This window comes from Pezoporus flaviventris, unplaced genomic scaffold (assembly GCF_033815535.1).
Source record: "Pezoporus flaviventris isolate CSIRO_AGI_PZ_B2104156 unplaced genomic scaffold, CSIRO_AGI_Pfla_v1 ptg000023l, whole genome shotgun sequence".
Taxonomy (NCBI): Eukaryota; Metazoa; Chordata; class Aves; order Psittaciformes; family Psittacidae; genus Pezoporus; species Pezoporus flaviventris.
In genome coordinates this window covers 8,963,033-8,981,132 of record NW_026892571.1, presented here as the reverse complement: position 1 = coordinate 8,981,132, position 18,100 = coordinate 8,963,033, and the positions used below count along the sequence as shown (strand labels likewise).

The window sequence follows — 18,100 nt, the reverse complement described above, 5'->3', positions numbered from 1 at the left end:
AGCACTCAAAGATCTGTGAGCTACGAGAGTTTCTAAGGGATTTACAGAGAGGTTATGGCCATAGCACTGTTAGCTGGAACTCTTGTGCTGGTGGAAATCATATTTAATTCTAAGGAAGGAAATAGGAAAATTGATGGAGTGGGAGAATCAACACTAGAGTTAAGATTTTTATTTGTTTTTTCTCAGGAATAATTTTTTGAAAAGGCAAGTTAGGAATCAGTGACAAAGTGCAGTACTGCTGGAGCCAGGAGATTTCAGGGTAAAATAAACTCTAAGGAGAAAAGTATGTGATGATAAATGTATGTGTATGGAAGGATCTTAAAGGATTGCTGAGAGCAAACAGCTTGTGCGCTGCTCAGGGACAGAAGTGATGGGAAGAGATTCCAGAAAAGCATAGATCAGACTTTCCTTGGATCCTGGAGAAAATGACAAGACTCATCCTGAAGAGTTTTCCCTGGAATGACAAATAGGAAGGATAAAAAGACAGAAATGATCAATTATTAGTCTTGGATGACCGTGAAAGCTTGCTTGGCTTGGCAATAATTTTTACAGATGGTTGTTTTGCCTGTGTTTCCCATTGAGAGACCATAAACTTGTGTCATGAACATATAACAAGCCTCATGTGACCTTCTTCTTCTTTTTTCAGTTTGTTAGGAAGAGGTGGCAGTTTTGGAGGTGGTACCTAGTAGTAAGGTGTGAGAGCACGGTCACTGGAGGGCTGTCATCTCCCGCTGCACTTGGCAAATCCTCTGTGGAGGATATCTATTTCTTGACCCTCATTCTGCCCTTCTGCGAGGTCTGGTGTTTTGTATTCTATAGCAGAGACCCAGCCAACTTGTGGAAGCTGATGGCAGTGTTTCCACCAGCTTGCCTCGGAAGAGAGTGTTCAGCCGTTCTTGCTGACTTTGCTATGAATGGTACAACCCGAGGTGAAACTATCTTTTGAATTGGGAAACAGCTAGTGAGCCCCAAGAAGTGTCTGGTTACATACTGCAAACAAGCCATCCAAGGGTGTACCCTAGCATCAGGATCTACCACCTTTTCAGGTGTTGCTGTACCAGGACACAAAACCAGAAGAGCAGGAGAGGTTCAGAAAGCTTTATGAAATATAAACCTAACCATATTCTATATGCTTGAAGGAATTGTTCATGAAGGCACTCTCCTTGAGGCTTTTTATCCAATCTCATGCTTTCCAAATGAAGTATAATTCCATCTACCACTGCACAGCATTACTCCTGAGAGCTCATTAGCCTGTGTATGTAATGGAGATTCTGGAAGTAAGGTGGACTTTGAGAAAATGATGGGGTTTGGGGAGGATTAAACTTTTTCCCCTTTGCATACGCTGTTGTGAAGAAACACCTTTCCTCCGTGGTTTTTTGGTTTCTCCATCCATGAGTTTTGGCAGGTCTTTAGGGCACAGGAAATTGAGGACACTGCCAAATGCATATGGACTTAATTTGTCATGCTGCCAGTCACACGTGCGTCCCTCAAGCTGCAAGTGTGTAGGAATGTGCATGTAGAAACACAGTCATGGTACTTTGGAACTGAGACCAGCAAATACAGTTGGCATAGGCTGCCAAGGCACTCTCCTGTTAGGAATGGTGCTTCTAGCTTTATGGTCTGCTGCCCTGTTTAGACCGATGGTAAGAGACTTGGTCTTACCTGAAGCTCAGGTGACGTTCTAAGCTGCCATAGCTTTAGAATTCAAGTATTTTCCTCATGCTTTTGTTTTCCATAAGATTTTCCACAGAACACAAGAAATGTCCTTTTCTTCTGTTATTGGACAAATACAATTCCATTGCTTAGTGTAGTGATCCTGTTTGCTTAAACAGGAAATAAATCTTAGTTAAAAGCCTTCTATGCAGTTGTTTTAGAGCAATCCTCCTCCAAAAAAAAAATGCTGCTGTCCAGAAGATAGAAGTTAAATTATATTTAATAACAAATTTACAAAGCCTTATAAAAGCTTTTTAAGTTAGACAAGCGTTAGTAGCCATAACCAGTCCAAAGCACAAGCTAATTTGCCTACAGAGCGAATAAACATTTTAACAGTTACAGCCATCAAGAGCTGTGCTAGTATTTAGTCTGTTTATAGTTGTTTCATCAGATGGTGTTGAATTTGGAGAGATTTTGCTTGCTGCAGCAGGGTAGGTTATAGCTGCCACGTGGCTGGAGGGCGTGAGCTGGATGGCAATCAGACAGCAAACCAAGAATGATAAATCCCAATTGTACAGTGGGAGAAGGCTCTGGTAGTTTATTCTGGCATTCCGTACTCTTAACGATGGGTGACAGTTCACCACAGAGATTTAATGCCGCACCTCAGCATTGCAGGAGAGAAAAGTTCTGATCTTGTGGGTCAGTGACAGGCCCTGACATAGGAACCATGCCTGTACTGCCCAGGAGCCAAATATTAAACTCAGCTGATCTAGAGGGTGTTAATAAAACTGTTCTGCAACCACGGCATCTAATTTTCCATAGCTGATCATCAGAAAACGGGTCCAGCAGGTGACTTAAGGCCACTCCAAAATGTGGAATCCTGTTTGATACTCATGAAAGGAGAAGACATTACTTGATGTTAATGCAGATGTTGTGCAGGCTCAGAATAGGGAAAAGCTGATTTCTAATCCCAGTTCTACTACCAGCTGGATTTTGTAGTCCTTGCTATGACCTTTAACCTCCTTGTGTCTGGGTTTCCCCTAGTCCATGTGAATGCAGTACTGTTAACTTCCTTCACTTGCTAATTGTGTGGAGAAGTTCATTTCCGTAATCCTGAAATTCGTTTAACATAATGTGTATGATTGTCATTATGCTTTCAGTGGTGCTGGAGATAGGAAGAACAGGCCAGAATAGAATAAGATAGAACAGAATAGACTAGACTAGAATAGAATAATGTCATCCCATGTAGACTAGAAGAATTAGGTTATGAAACAGGCAGGATGGGGAGGACAGGCCGGAGAGGAGCTGTACCTGGTTTGCATCTACAGCTCTTCAGGAGAACATCACTTTTGTTTATACTTTTGAACCTACCCTTATGTTTCTTCCTTTCTTTCAAACACTGTGGTTCCTTCTCAGATGATTTATTTAGACACATGAATAAAAGATTGCAGCCACTGAATGGAGGTGGCTGGCATAGGTTGGCTATAGGGCAGTCAGGCATGAGATGTGTGTGGTCCCAAAGCTGCCTCACTCTACTGGCACAAACATACCTGAGAAGGAGGTCTCAGTGAGTGCTTCCGAAAGCTTCAAGACTGAACTGATGTAATCTCATGGGCTTGAAGCATCAAGACTGAACTGATGTAATCTCACGGGCTTGAAGCATCGTCAGAGCCAACAGAGCCATGCAGGCACTCCGTGTTCTGCACTTAGCTGTGTGGGCAGCGAAGCAGTAGTGGGAGGGACATGGGCAGCTGGGGGTGTAGCTGGAGTAGATGCTGTGCCAGGTCATGCCCAGATGTACATCTTGGAGCAAACAGGATACACAGAGGACAGCTCAGTGCGTACCCAGGACAGCCCTGGGCTCACACAGGACAGCGCATGCAGATGCTTCCTTGCACTGACATCACTGGGCTTTTCATGCTATAAACAACGCTTCTCCTTGCAGATAGATTTGTAACTTTCCTGTCTTGTACATTATACAAAACAAGGAAATAGGTTTTTAAATTTCAGTTTATAATAACACTTAAGATCTCTGTATTTATGCTGGCTAAAGGTCAAATGAATGGTGCTAACAGTGCAAGTTAAAATCAAAGCCCTCAGTTCTGCTCCACACAAGCAGCATAACATGATGAAGGAGCAGTAGATGTTATGGGAATTCTAAAATAAAGGTCTCTGCCTGGGCCACTTTCATGGAGGACTTACAGGTTCCCTTAGCACCCTTTTCTGGCCTGATTGCTGCCTGGCCTGTTTGGTTCCTGGTGCTTCAAGGATGCCAAGGCTGCATTGAACACTGCCATCCCTAGCTTTTGATTCAGATGGATGAAAAAGATGAAAGGGGAAATAGGCACTGAATACATAAATGACTTTCCTAAGGGTGCAGGAGAACCGCAAGATAGATATATTGTGATGAACCTGTCCTGATAATAGCAGGTGATGGAGGGAGTGGGAAGGAATTACCCATCTAATGGCTTAGCCACTTTTTGGTAGCAGCAGTTCTTGGCCATGCGTAAGGAAGGTGCGCATGCAAACCCTTCATTTTCATTCTTTCCCCATGGTTCTTCCTCTCGTGTCCCACCTCTGCTTGCACCCATATGCTAAAGAAGACAGGGACTCCAGATTTCCCATTAACATCATGTTAACCCAAACCCCACTGACTTTCCCTTCCAGCCTTGGGAAACACATCCAGGGAGCGAGGGTAGATATTCCTCTCATGTAATTATCTGGCTTTGTTTCAACAACAGTGAAATTTCTTTCCTCATATCCAGGCTGTGTTGTGGACCCTTAAATACTGCAGCTTTGGATGGAAGGAGACTGGCAGACACATCTGGATCTTGTTTCCCAGCAAGAACATTTATTTTTGGCTAATTTAGTACTTTGCAACTTCTTAGGACAAGTAGGTTTTTTGATTTGCTTTATGATGGGCTGTGTAAGGATGAGTAAAAGTTGATTATTTCACTAGTGAAGAAAATAAAATATAAAAAAAGATCCTTTGGCAAACACCCACGTGGAAGTTTTTAAAAGCAGTCTCAAAATACTAAACTGCATCTGTAGGCTGCAGCTACTCCACCACCGTGTATCTCTGTACTCCATAGAGGGAGTACAGAATGACAAGAAACCACAGTAGCAACTTTTAAAGCCATTTTTTGTGCTTTTATAAATAGCTACGCAATTTGCAGAGCAGTGCTGTATTGTCCCCATGCACTGCTATACTTGCTGTACTGCCACTGGAAACAAGAAGGAGGACATTATAGACCGGAGCATGGTACAGATGTGCTGTGCAAGGTGTGAATTCCCCTCTGCATCTTCTTTTGCTTTGCTGTTCCTGGGGCACAATTCAGAGTCTGTGCAGTGGTTCAGAGCTGGTCACACTTAAACCCCGGCTGACACTACAGCTATTTTTGTTACATTTCATGGGACATATGAGTCGCACACCGTTGATTCCTTTGCCCACTTGTATTGCCTGAGTGACTAAACCACGTTTTCATTGCTAGTCTTTGCCATTGCAAATTCAAAAATAATAAGTAGTGCACATTATTCAGTTAAAAATCTGCTGTTCCCATGAGCTTTCTTACAGGCTAATTTATTTTCTAGAGTATTTACAGTAGTAGCTCTAACTGCCAGAAATCGGAGATTCTTTGTGCTTGGGAATAAAAAGTGGAAATTTCAAATCTTCTCGTAAGAAACATGAGAATTGCAAAGTGATTTTTTAAGAAGTTTTTTCCCAGAAGTTCAAAATTAAATGGAGTGTGGCAGTCATCTCTGCTTGGATGGTGAGGAATGGGTGACTGGGCATTGAGAAGTGGACTCAGGGTTTTTCAGTCTCCTGGCCGCGGTACTATCGGAGAGAATGAATGTGAGCTGGACCTTCCAGCCTCCACAGGAGATGGTCCAGAACGGCTGCGATCCTTCAATGTGAGCACATCACTAGGGAGAGTGGCTGGAAAGCATGCAGGGCTGGACCCGCCAGTCGGTTTTTCCAAATCAACAGTTTTCCCAAAGTGCATACGGTGGGATGAAACATCTGGTGTTTGACGATATCGGTACATTGCCTCTAAAACATCACGTTTGGACCCCTGCAGGCTGCTCCCAGACCTGCAGATCCTCAGCACTTGCCTTGTGGCAGCATCGATCCATAATTCCAGCTCTGAGGACTTCAGCTGGGCTGGCCATTTGTTGGCCAGGGCAGTGGCTGTCCCGCTGTGCTGGTCCCCTCGCTGTTAAGGTGCGAGGCAGGGCTGACCACCCACCGAGTCTGATTGGAGGCACTGGTGCCACTGGGGACTGCTTACAGCTTCCAGTCGAGGCTAACTGGGAAATCGGATCTGTAAACACAGCCAGAGGAGAGTGGATGTTATTTATTTAGCGTGATAATAAAACAGCGGTGGGTTAGTCAAACAGTAATTAGCAACAGGTCATGCTGTAATTAGAGAGTCTATTGCAGTTGGTTACCTCTCACTGAATGCCACCAGTAAGTCATCAAGTATTTGGAGTAAGTAGGAGATTAGGATGCAAGTGCTTTCAGGCGCAGTTAGGACTATTTGAGAACATGCAGATCTTTTTCTTTGCCTCCCTTTATCCTAGCAATTAACGTAACACAAGGCTCTGAAGTGGCACTTGCTTCTCTCTCACTTGCACGAAATCTTGAACAAAAGCTCCAAACAGTTCTCTTGAGTGATAAAATCTCATTTGAAAGAGCTTGAAGTCTCAAGGGGTACAAAGGAGTAATTATTTTCTCTCTTATAGAAGAGGGGAAAGGAAAGTTCTGCTCTTCAAGCACAGGTTTGTATTTTACATATGTCTTTTTTTTTTCCTTCTTCTTGCTATTTTAAGAGTCAAGGTTCCATAATACTATTGTCTGAAGATCAGAAGTTTCTCTTGCTTAGACAGGCAGTGAGATTCTGGCGCCCCGTATGTGAAAGGAAAGAAAATACTTCAATCAGTTAACTGCATTCACGGGTTTTTGCTGAATCTTCCTTCCACTGAATGACTTGCTGTGTTTAAAGAATGGAGGACTGAAATCAGTGACTAGAGATGGCAAATAACTACTAGATAAATGCCACGCACATCAGTCTTGGATACATTACTCAATCTTCACACCCTTGGATGCTTCTGCAATGCCTTCACGTTGCAATTTCATCTTTTCAGTCATAGCTTTCCCCTCCATTAGCCTGGCTGTCTGGGGAAGCTCCCCTTTCTGCTCTCTGTTCATCAGCTCAGTTCACAGACTTTGCCTCCCGATAGGAGAGTCTGGTCCTGCTGTGCTGCTTGACTGCGGCAGTCAGAATAAGTACAAGCCAAATATATGCACCTTCTTGCTTGCCTGAATTTGTCTGGTTTCAACTTTCAGCCCCTGGAACATCTTCTGCCATCGGGATTGTCCTTGACTACTTGCAGGACATGCCAAGTCCTTTTTCAGCCTCTTCTGGGATAAACAAAATAGATTACTCTCCAGAAGCATCCTGTGGTAAAAACGCCTCTTCCAGTTGTTTCACAAGGCTCATGGCTTTTCTTCTATTTATTTCCAGCTTTCCAACATCTTTCTTATGTGTCAACATCAGCATGGAGTAAGATACCATAGCAGCCTTGTACCTGCTTTCTCATTCAAGGTTGTTCTGATAATTATGTTAGCCACAAGAGTCAGTAGGCACTTGCATTTTGCTGCTGCTGAGTAGGGGCCTCATTTCCTTCTCAGAGCTGTCTCTTTCCAAGAGCAAAAATGTCTCTGTCCTGTAAATAGTTCCTTTATTTTGCCTTTCAAATATGTTGCCTCACCTCAGCTGTCCTGAAATGCATACTGTTTTCTTGCAAAATGTATCCAAGCAATCTGGATTGCTCTATATCAGTATGCTGCCTGTTAAATTTATCAATTCCCTTGATCTTGGTCACCAGCAAACTCTTAAGTGATAATTTCAAGGGATTTTTTCTTGACATAAGTAAAAAAACTTATATCAGATTCCCAGGGGACCATGCTAAATCCAAAATTGTTAGGCATGTTTGCGTGTACATTTGAGACCCCTTGCTCTCCTGGGTTTAACTCTGCTCAAGAGTCTTGTATGGAGTTGGTATTGTCCTTGCTTCTTTATCAAAACCTCAAGCAATACCAAATCAAATGCTTTTCTGAAGTCAGAGAATACAGCAAATTTTTACAGTGATATTATTGTTGATTATCACTGAAAATACCAAAATGGCAAGTTTATTCTCCTCTAATCCACGCTGATTTGCCAAATTCTATTCCCCATCTTTAATTCCTGATGAATTGTATTCTACATAAACCATTTTATTATTGTGCTAGAAAGCAAGCTTGGATTGATAGTCTTAAAATTACTTAGATTGTCCACTTGATTCTTTCAAAATATTAGTACACTTTTTGGTTAACTTTGACTGTCCAAGTTTACTGGAAATCAAGATCAACCATGTGTAAAGCTCTTTGCCCAGCTCTCTAAAAAGTCTTTTTTTCTTTAGAAGATGCCATTACCTAGACGTGCTAATTTTGAAGTGTCTAGCATTAGCAACTGCTGTTTAACCTTTTGTTTAATATTTGCAAGGATGGAAAAGCTCATCACCACATAATACGTTTCCCCAAAATAGAACAGAAGTGTTTATTGGAGGTGTCTGCTTTTCCTGAATCATGGTCAACAACTCTACCGTTTTCCAGCTGATCAACCTAACTTTTAATTTTTCTTTTCTTCCCAATATGCTCAAAATCCACCTCTTCTGCAGCCTACAGATTTGTCTACAACTGTTGCTGCTTTCTGACCTTTTCCAAGGTTTTCTATGTATCCACACCTACCAGCTTTCTTCTACCTGTTCTTCTCATAGCAGTGTCTTTTGAATATACTACCCAGCTATGACATCTGGCCCATGCTTCCCTGCGGGGCTGTTGGCATGGAGGCTTCTCTGTGCTTCGGGTCAATGACCTGGTGGTTATCGCTCCCTTCTATTTACATCTTTTCTTCTGTTCTAGCTCACTGTTTTCACCTATGTTAAAACCATTAGATATTGTCTAAACTCTTCAATGCACGCACAATGTCTCTTCATATATTCCTGCTTTGGCTTTTCTTCTGTTTGCTTCTCAGAAATACAAAGAGCTGCCATGATCACCATTTCTTAATGCCATAAGCATTTCCTCTTAGTGTAGCACCATGATGTCCCATGTAGAAGTCTTGGCCAAATGTACTCACCCTCATCAAGATGCGGGAATAACCCACAGAGCCAGCTCTGAGTTGAAGCCTCGTCCAGGGTAACTGCTCTTTCAGCACATCTCATCATCAGTAGGGTGTTCAACAGTCCCTCCAGGGGTAAAGCATTCTGCATTCATGTCCTGCCAAATTTTCAGCTCCTTCCTTTGGGGATCCGCTGATTCCTTGCAGGGCAGGAATCAAGGGGCTGAGGAAGCCTGCAATGAAAGTGAGATGCGATTTACCCATGAGGGAAGAAATGGCATGGGGTACATTGCAGACAGCCTGACAGAAACCAGCCTGAGAACATTTTTCAGGGAGTAGCAGCCTGAAATGAGCAGAATTTGAAAAATGCACTTGTTCAAAGTACGTGTCCTGGTGAAAATAACTGTTCTCAGTGAAAGCATTGAAAAAGAGCCACATGACATTTCATAGCAGCCAGGTGCCTGGTGCCAGACACAATTAGCATCTGGACAGCTTGTTTTACCTGGAGAGTCTGGCTGATGAGAATTCACAGTCTACCTAAAGCATGTCCTGTCATTCTTTGTTTGGAAACAGCCATTTGAAAGCAGCTTGCCCTGTGAGCTCTTGCATCCTTTTTACCCTTCCCATCAGGAGTGCCATAAGGCTCACTGCTTTAGCCCATGAAAAGATGACCTTCTGAGCCAACCCTCAAGGTCTCATAGCTCCAAGTTTATTTTGGTTTCTTTTAATGACCTGAGGGGGATTCAGTGAGTTAGTAATTTAATTTAAAGGAAGCTAAAAACATCAGCAGCTTCTTGGAATGTGCTGAGCTCAGCATAGTTTGGCCGGGAAAAACACTTCCTTCACATGCATGCTTCCGAAACAGGGGAGCACCAGACCCAACTTCTGCTCAACCCCTGCCAGCACAGATGTTGGACCCACCCTGCCCCGATTTACAAGTATCTGCTCTGGGATGATTCCACCTATTGCTTCCACGTGGGGTGATGAGCCTGGGAGCTCATCAGCTGCAGCTAGGAAACAGGCTCTTGTTTAAGTCCCATTGCCCTGGATGGCTGTTAGTAGTGTAGGGTATTGGTATGACTACTGGCGCAGCATGGTTAAGTGTTGAGCCCCCAGAGGCTGTTTTAACTACTTTGTACCAAGAAGAATTGCATATTCCAGTTGCTCCCCTCTGACCGCACCAGAGAAGGTCACTGTTCTACTGCTGCAGTATGTAAGTACCTACAATCATCTCCAAGTACTTCTGCTCTGCTATGAAATATTTAGAGCAAACCCTTGTGTAGAGCCTCTGTGCTGAGAATGTATTATAACATGTTCCCTCTCGCATCGTCTCCATCTTTCAGAAAAGTAATTAATTAATTAACCTTTTGACTCTCCTTGATGGTATTAGCTCAACTAGAAAAGATGATGGCTGTGCACTTTATTCTGTATGGATCTGGAGAGCTGTGCAGTCTCTAGGGGACTGTGATTATTTTAGCTTGCTGCACAACTAACTAGCTTTTTGAAGTGAGCCAGAGGCAGATCAGGTTTAAGATGAACGTACTTTGACAGTTTTCCCCCCAGAAGCTGTCATCCTTTAATGGAGTGTGAAGAAATGGCAGCAGAGCCATTAGTCAGGTTGGTTACATATATCTGCAGTTGGGAGCCCTGGGGATTTTGTACCTGCTTCATTTTCTAAAACACCCCCTGGAGTCATGGTGTTTCCAGCCCTGTGCAGGGGCAGCAGAAACCTGGCTGTGCTCTGCCTGTGGCAATCCAGAAAGTTGATGAGAGAGTGTGAATGTGATACAATGAGTTAAACTGGGTGGGGTGTGAATGTGATGCAATGAGTTAAACCAGTGGCTTTGCTAAGAGATGTGTCTGTCGGTAATAGCTTCACACCTGCATTAGTTTATTTGTTTTAACCCCCCCACACGTGTAGAGAGCTGGGGAGGGGATTTGTTTGGTTTTTTTTTGTTGTTGCAAGGATAGTGCTTGTGTCAGAGCGGGTTCGTTGGCACCCTTGAGCAGGAGAGGGTAGGGTCTGTGCCTGTAGGCTTTCATCTCATGGGTTATAGGTTTCCAGCCAAGTCTGTGATATGTCCTCTGCTGCAAAGGTATTTAGGCAGATATACCTCAGAACTTCCCATCAGTCAGTTTAGTTAAACAGAAGTAACAAGGAATCTTTAATGCTTGAGATCTAAGGCTTCATCTAAATTCTTTACACAGCTGAAATCACAGAGGATGTAATTCAGCACAACCCTACTGATTTCCTAGTTTTAGTTATACATGAGTAATTACAACATAGATACCTGGGCCAGGAAACACTCTTGTTTCTGCTGAAGTCCAGGGGTTGCAGAACCATAAACACAATGGTTGGTGTGTCTCGGCGCTGGGCTTCAAAGCAGGAGGTGATTTCCTGCTTGTGTTTCACAGGCTGCAAAACCATCTTATGGCAGCAATAAAAACAAAGCACAGGAATTTTATTCTAACACAATAAAGTCATTGTCATGCATGACCTCCAGATGGGGGGGTTGAACATACACACCGCACAATGACCCATGTAGGAAATGGGGCAGGAGTTGAAGGCAGTGCAGAAGATGAGTTACGCTCTAGTCCCTCTGTGCTATGAATGAATCACAGTGCCTGCAGTGCGGTGGCAGCCTTGGAGGGCTCCTCTCTGCAGAACACGATGAGGAATCTCTCCTGGCTTGCCCATCTGCTTTGACTCATGGTTCTTCTTTGGCCTGGGTGATGCAGTGTTACCCAAAAAGGTCTGCAGGTAGGATGGGAATCCAAACAAGGAACAAAATAGGTGAAAAAGGTTCTCCTGCACAGCAGGCAAAGCAGAGAATAGTATCACAGTAGCTGGGAGTGATTCCAAGCTCTTCCTGTGACATTTCAACACTTGGTGGTAGGGTGGAGATGGATCCTTTCACTGCTCTTTCCCTTGGCTGTCTCAGGGTGGCAACTACCAGTGTGTACTCATTAGCAAAGCTCAGAACATCACAGCAGTGTCTCTGTGGTAAGATGAATGCCTATGATAATGTGCATTTTCCATGGGTTATTTTCTGTTTGCTTTGGGGGTTACCTTTTTAAACAAGAGGCTGGAGCCTTAGGCTGTTGCAAATGAGAGGTTTGCCATGGAGTGACGCAGTTGCTGCCCATCATTGCCTGTAATGTTCTTGTTGGGGTATGGGTTAACCTCTGCCACAAGACCACTAGCACTTGTCTCTAAAGTTTGTTTGTAGTAGGAGGGCACTATACTGGCTAGTAATTTATTAGAGAATTGATAAAAGCAAGGATCCTGGGTAAAACATAGAGCTGTCTGTAGAGGCAGAGCTGAGTTAGGGATGGTGCTGGGCATCCTGTAGCTGCGGGTTACCTTTGGTACCATTACACCATGTCAAAGCTGAAGGATTTCCATATTTACTAGCATTTACAGTGTACATTTCCCTGCTGCATAAACAAAGTAAGTTTATTTGACTGCAGGCATAGAAAACACAGCTGGTGCCTTTCTAGGGCATTGGTCTCCATACCCGTGTTCGTGCTGGTGGAGAACAAGAGTAGCTGGAAGGTGTTTTCTAGGGAGGGAAAGTTTACAGTGAATTATGGGGAAGTTTTATGACCTGTGAGCAAAAAAGGAAATATGGTAGCTCTGTACAAATCCCTATCAAACACTTACGGGTTCCAGTCCTTTGTGCTGATAAGGAGCACTAACATTGTGGCTTGTCCCGCAAACCCATTTGTGACAGTGCCATGGAAATCATGCCCGCCTGTGTTTCTACCCACGCTTCTGATGCACTTGCTGGGCTCGCCCACCCTGCTTGCCTTCATCTGTTGATCGGTATTCCTAACTGTATCTTCGTCTTTGAAAAAGACCCATGGTCTCATGCTAATGTTTCTCGTGGCTCCCTGTGCTGAAGGTTTGATATTGCAGTCAAAGACTTGGAGTGTTTTGGTTACTAACTGATAGTAACTGCTAAAGGTGAGAGCAGCGAGTTGTGAAATTTCATAATACCACTGTCATGGTAAATAACCCCTCAGGTTTTATAGTTGCTTTCTCTTCTCAAACCTCTTCTAAAAATGTAGCATGGTATAGACAAGGATCTCATACAGATGTCTCTGCACTGGAGCAAAGTCACCCTTGAATAGCCCATAGAAGCTTTACTGCTATAAATATCTGGTCCAAGAGAACAGGTAGGCAGAATTACTTCCATGTACCATTTCTAAGGGTACATCCCCTTATATTGTGCTGTCTGTTAGTATTTTTTCGGTACTCAAATATGGAATCAAAACTTCTGTTTTCTGAAGTGGAGAGCAGCTTGGTGTGAGGTTGAAAAGGCTCAGAGGTTATAACTGAGAGGCCGTGAAGGCCAGGTTGACATGAGGCAAAGCCTGCCTGTCTGCAAACAGGAGAGCACGGGGTGCTGGCTTCTGCTGTGACCCTTGTGCTACCTGGGACTCTTGTGTCCTTCAGGAGCATGAGCCCATTAAACTCAGTGCCTGTGGTTTGGGTTGTCAAGCCAGAGGCTCTCTCTAGGAATTTAAATGGCCGTTTTGAGAAATAACTCTTCAGTGAAAAGAATTTCTTATGTCTACTGCAGGTGATGTTGTGCCTCTATTTTTAAGTGCCATGTTTTGACCTGCTGGAATGCTACGTGATTAAAACCAGTCCAGAGCTCTGTCTCTGCTGACAGCCAAGGGACTTCTTATCAACTTTGTCCATTGTGGGGAGAAAAGAGATGCCAGTGACAGAGAAGGCAAGAAGTGCTGTGGGAGGGGGCAGTGCCTGTGGCAGAAATGGGTGGTGAAAATGGAACTATTTTGTCTGGGAACAAACAAGATGGATCGCTGGTATTTCCTACTCTTCAAGTGTTGTTATGGGCAGGATATTCTCTTGCAGCACTTGGAGGATTTTGGACTGCTCTACAGTTATGAGCTAAAGATTATCTTTGGGTTGAGGTGACTGTCACTTCACAGCATCAGTTTGATGTGGTTTGGGAAGATCTTGTCTGGTTAGCCTTTGCTAGCAGCTTCTCTTTCTCTGATAATGATGAAGATGGAGCTACAATAGAAACCACAGCCCCAAATGTGAAATATGGTGGGAATTGAGAAACTGCCTTTTTTTTATTCAATCACAGCTTTAATTTGGCAGATGTTCACTACAGAAAGTGAGGAGCCTCTTGAAATCACAGATTGAGATAGCAGTAGTACTCTATGTTGGAGTGATTCCTCTGGCCTCAATCAGGAATCGCAAATACTGGATGAAAGCTAAATGACTCTGTGAACTTCCAAGAGTTTACACCCTGAGATGTGGAGGAGCAGTTTCTCAGGGAAGGCTAAACAGGCTTTCCAAACACACGTGGCATTGTTTTTTATCAGTCTACTGCTCTGTGTTACCCAACTACAATGAGTGTCTGCAGGGCATCTCTGCTGGTCAGAGGCTGCATCAAGTCATCGTTGCTGCACACCACACTGCTCTAAAAAGATAAAGCTGGCAAAGGATGAGGGAAAGGTAGTGTTTTTTTTTTTACCTTACATTTATAAAGAGAAGAGTGAAGTTGGAGAGCTGCACTGGGAAGTCCATTTCTTCACAAAGAGCATGAGACACTCAGAAACTGAATATAGGGGTTTTCTTTGTATCTCACTCCCTCCTTTGTGGTGCAGAAGGAACAGTATGATATTAGTCTGTTGGTAAAATGAAATGGGCTTTTTAGACTGCCCAGTCCACCCTAGACTCACTTCATTTAAGGTGTCACAAGTGATGAAGTGGCACAATCCAGCACTGCAGGAAATGGGGGTGTAAGTGTTCCAGAATGACTCAACTCTTCTGTTGTCATCAGTTCAGCAGTGATAGAAAGTGGAACTAGATGGGGCTTGAGTGGGCTGGAAACAAATTGGAGGAAGAATGTGTCTGTGTCTAAGTTAATCAGTGCCTTTCAAGGATGATGCCCTGCAAGACTGGTGTGGCTGTTGCTGTTGTCCAGTGGAACATTTTAATCTTTACTGGGCAGACCAAGTCTACCACTTGGCAGGTTTGTGGTCACTTAAGAGACTGAATTAACTGCTGGCCGCCAGCTAATTCCTTCCAGTTTCCAAGAAGCAAGTTCTTCTTTAAGACCTTAAAGCCACCGAGTGGTTTCCCCAAGTATATTCCCAACCAAGCTGTAGGGACATCAGTTTATCCATCTCCTTGTTGCATTTTCCCTTTCCTACCTCCCACCAGTGTGGAGGAGAGGAGGAGAAGGGGCAGAGATAGGGGAGCATCCACTAAGGTGCCTTTGTGTTGTGTCAGGTGAAGGAGTGAGGCACAAGCATGCAGCTGGTCTCATCTTGATAGATGGGTGGCTTCTGGTTTCCCCGAATGCCATCAGTGAAGCCTTGCTGAGACTTATTACTCTATTGCTTTTGCCAAACCAGAGCCGGTCTCCTGTGCAGTGCTGAGTAGGACTAGTCATACACATGTGGTGTATCTGTCTTGCTCTTGGTGGCAGTGATTACTGGAGAACAAAATGAGTTCTTGCCTCACAAGGGAAGTCTATGGAGCTGTCATTTCAAGCCTGCTGGAGATGCTGTGCCTGTATTTTTTTTTCCATTAAAAAATGCTGCGCTTTGCTGAAGTGAAAATACTGCCAAAATAACAACTTCAGTTGAGTTTCTCTGGGCCAACAGTTCTTTGCAGAGGCCTTCTTTGTTTGGTCATTTTTTTTTTGAGTTCCATGACAGGTTTTTTGTTTAATTCTGTTATGGAAGATTTCAGTCCTGGGGTAGATTATTGTAGTGAGCTTTTCACTGCATTCCCTGGTAGCAAATCTGAAGACAACATGTGTGAGAAGACTCATTAATACACAGCTGGAGTAAGGAAGCTCAGCCTGACTCTTGCATCTGGGCAGGAGAGTGAACCTGTGTCTGAGCAGGAGCCCGTGCTCGAAGCCAGGAACCAGATCTGTAGGAGAAACCAGACCTGGAGCCCCTTTGGGTTCCATGGCAGGTTGTGAGCAGGGCTGCTCTTAGCAAACCCAGGATGGAAAGGGTCTGGAGCCCAGGAGACAAGGCCATGGGTTTGAATGACTGTTGCTCTCAGCCCATGCTGTAGAGCTTCCAACAGCTCAGGAGCTGTTGCAAGCTGGTTGTTTATGTTCAGGAAAACATGACCTGGCTGCATTGGCCTGCATGGCTCCATGTGCCTCACCATCATGCATAACAGCAGAGAAGCTCTTTTGTGCTGAAAGGAATATATACATATCATGGGCCGGATGGCATAAGGGTTGAATTAGGAGGGCAGTGTTATCTTTGTGAGGCAGAGAACAGCTTCCTAACTGAGTATGAGTAATCCCTTTAATAACAAAGAATAGCACCAGCCCTTCTATGTGAGCCAGATGTATTTATGGAACAACTTGTGGAGATTTTTATTACATGGTATTGACATCACTTTTCTTTGTGGGGACTCCAATGACTACAAGTCTGACCACTGTTGTGTCATGGAGAGAGCAAAAGGAAAGGAAGATTCCCTTTCGAAATCCATTATGGAAAAGCTGACAAAAACTTAAAAAATGTCATTGGGTTCGTGTCCTTTCATTATATGTTCCTTGTATGCTTCATCATATGGGGAAAGATGAAAGTAACAGCCCTTAAAACACCACAGGTCTCCTGCACAGTGGTGGCAGGTTTCTGATCCCAGAGGGCTGTGGAATGTGATGAACCAATTTATTGTCTGTTTAGACCCAGATGTTGCTTTTTTTCTATATTTGTGCGGAAAAGAAAACGTGTTTGTGAGGAGAGAAAAAAATGTACTTGGGGCTGCAGAGCTTAGGGGTGTATAAAGAACTGGAAGAAAAAGTAAATTGTATGTGAGGTGCAATATCATTGGCTGTCACACAAACACACCTAACAGCCCAGTGAGATGTAGCTGGGTGTTTGAATACAAAATTCCCAGTTTTATAAAAATCCCTACAACCTTCTTTTTTTTTTTTTTCCCCTATTTTGTACCAAAAATGTTATTTCTACTCTATAAATCTAAAACAAGTGAAGAAAATACTAATGGAAACAAAATTTTTTTCCCTGTTTTTAAGTGTCACACATGCTGTGACTGAAGGAACAGTGATGCTGGTGCCTATATCGAAAAGCACATTTTGATGAATAGATAAGGCAGCGGTTCTGACACTGAAATTGTGAGTTTTGCTTGGTTTAGAAAGTTTCTGAAGGTATCTTTTAAACCCCGAAGCTGAAGGGAGTATGGGAGACCTGGATACTCCAGATAGGTGACATTTTGTCTTCTCATGTTCTTACCCTCCACTCTTGCTGGCTCCCATACACACACACAGATTTCCCTTGTAACAGAACTGTAATAGGCATGGACTGCAGCAAAGCAATTTCATAACGTCCCACTGTAGCAGTAAATACCAAAGTCTCTGCTCTTCTGCATGGCAAAGGAACAGTTTCCCCTGAATCTGTGTCAGTAGACTTTGACTAGATTTTCCTTGTGACGTATCTGTGCTATCTCAGCATAAATTTAATATCTCTATCTTATGTGCAGGGGCTGCTTCTGCCCTGCTCTGGATCCTCTTGGTGGGGTTCAGTCAAGATCTGTGCCTTCATGGTAAACCAGGATGGCAACCTGCTTTTGAAGGATGCTGTAATGCATCTATGTAACTAGTGCTCACAGAGTGTACTGGCAGGCAGAGGAGTGGGTCAGGATCGCATGTGTTTTGACTGCAGTTTATAACGTGTTCTCTTTGGTTCGTATTTATCCTTTTTGAAATGACAGGACAGGGAAGAATATGTTCCTGTTCCTATTGAAACAAAGCAAATTAAAGTTGGAGGTCAGGTAGGGACACAGATGACTTGATCAGAACCTCTAGACTGTCACCCATGTATTTGCAAAATACAGCAGTATATAAATCACTGGCTTCTGTAGTGCCTTTAGAAACACCAATTGAAGGCTTGAGCTGTAAATAGTGGCCAGATTCTGAAGGTTTCCACCCTCAGATAAAAACATCTTTTGACTTGAGTAAGTTTTGCTTGTAAAGCTATGTATAGTCTATACCTAGCAAAGTACTAATTCTGGTAAACTCTGAGCCAGGCCTGGGTAGTGGGTGTTCATTTGGAGTGCGAACCTGGCATCGTATCTAGGAAGCCTGAGTCAGAAACTTACCCTGTTTTTTTCCATTGGGTTAATAGCACCAAATGCACGAATTCTTTATTAAGATGGTGCATTCATTTCTTTGGAGTCATGATGGAATTTTGATAGAATTAAGAACCCCATTAATATTTATATCTGTGTTACTGGGAGTAAGTACATT

General features: G+C 43.5%; 1 protein-coding gene across 3 annotated transcripts in view; it reads left to right on the top strand.

Annotated features, from left to right (window-relative positions):
- The window catches only part of HTR4 (5-hydroxytryptamine receptor 4), a 130,798-nt gene that overhangs the window by 18,193 nt on the left and 94,505 nt on the right, over positions 1-18,100 (top strand). The window lies entirely within an intron of this gene.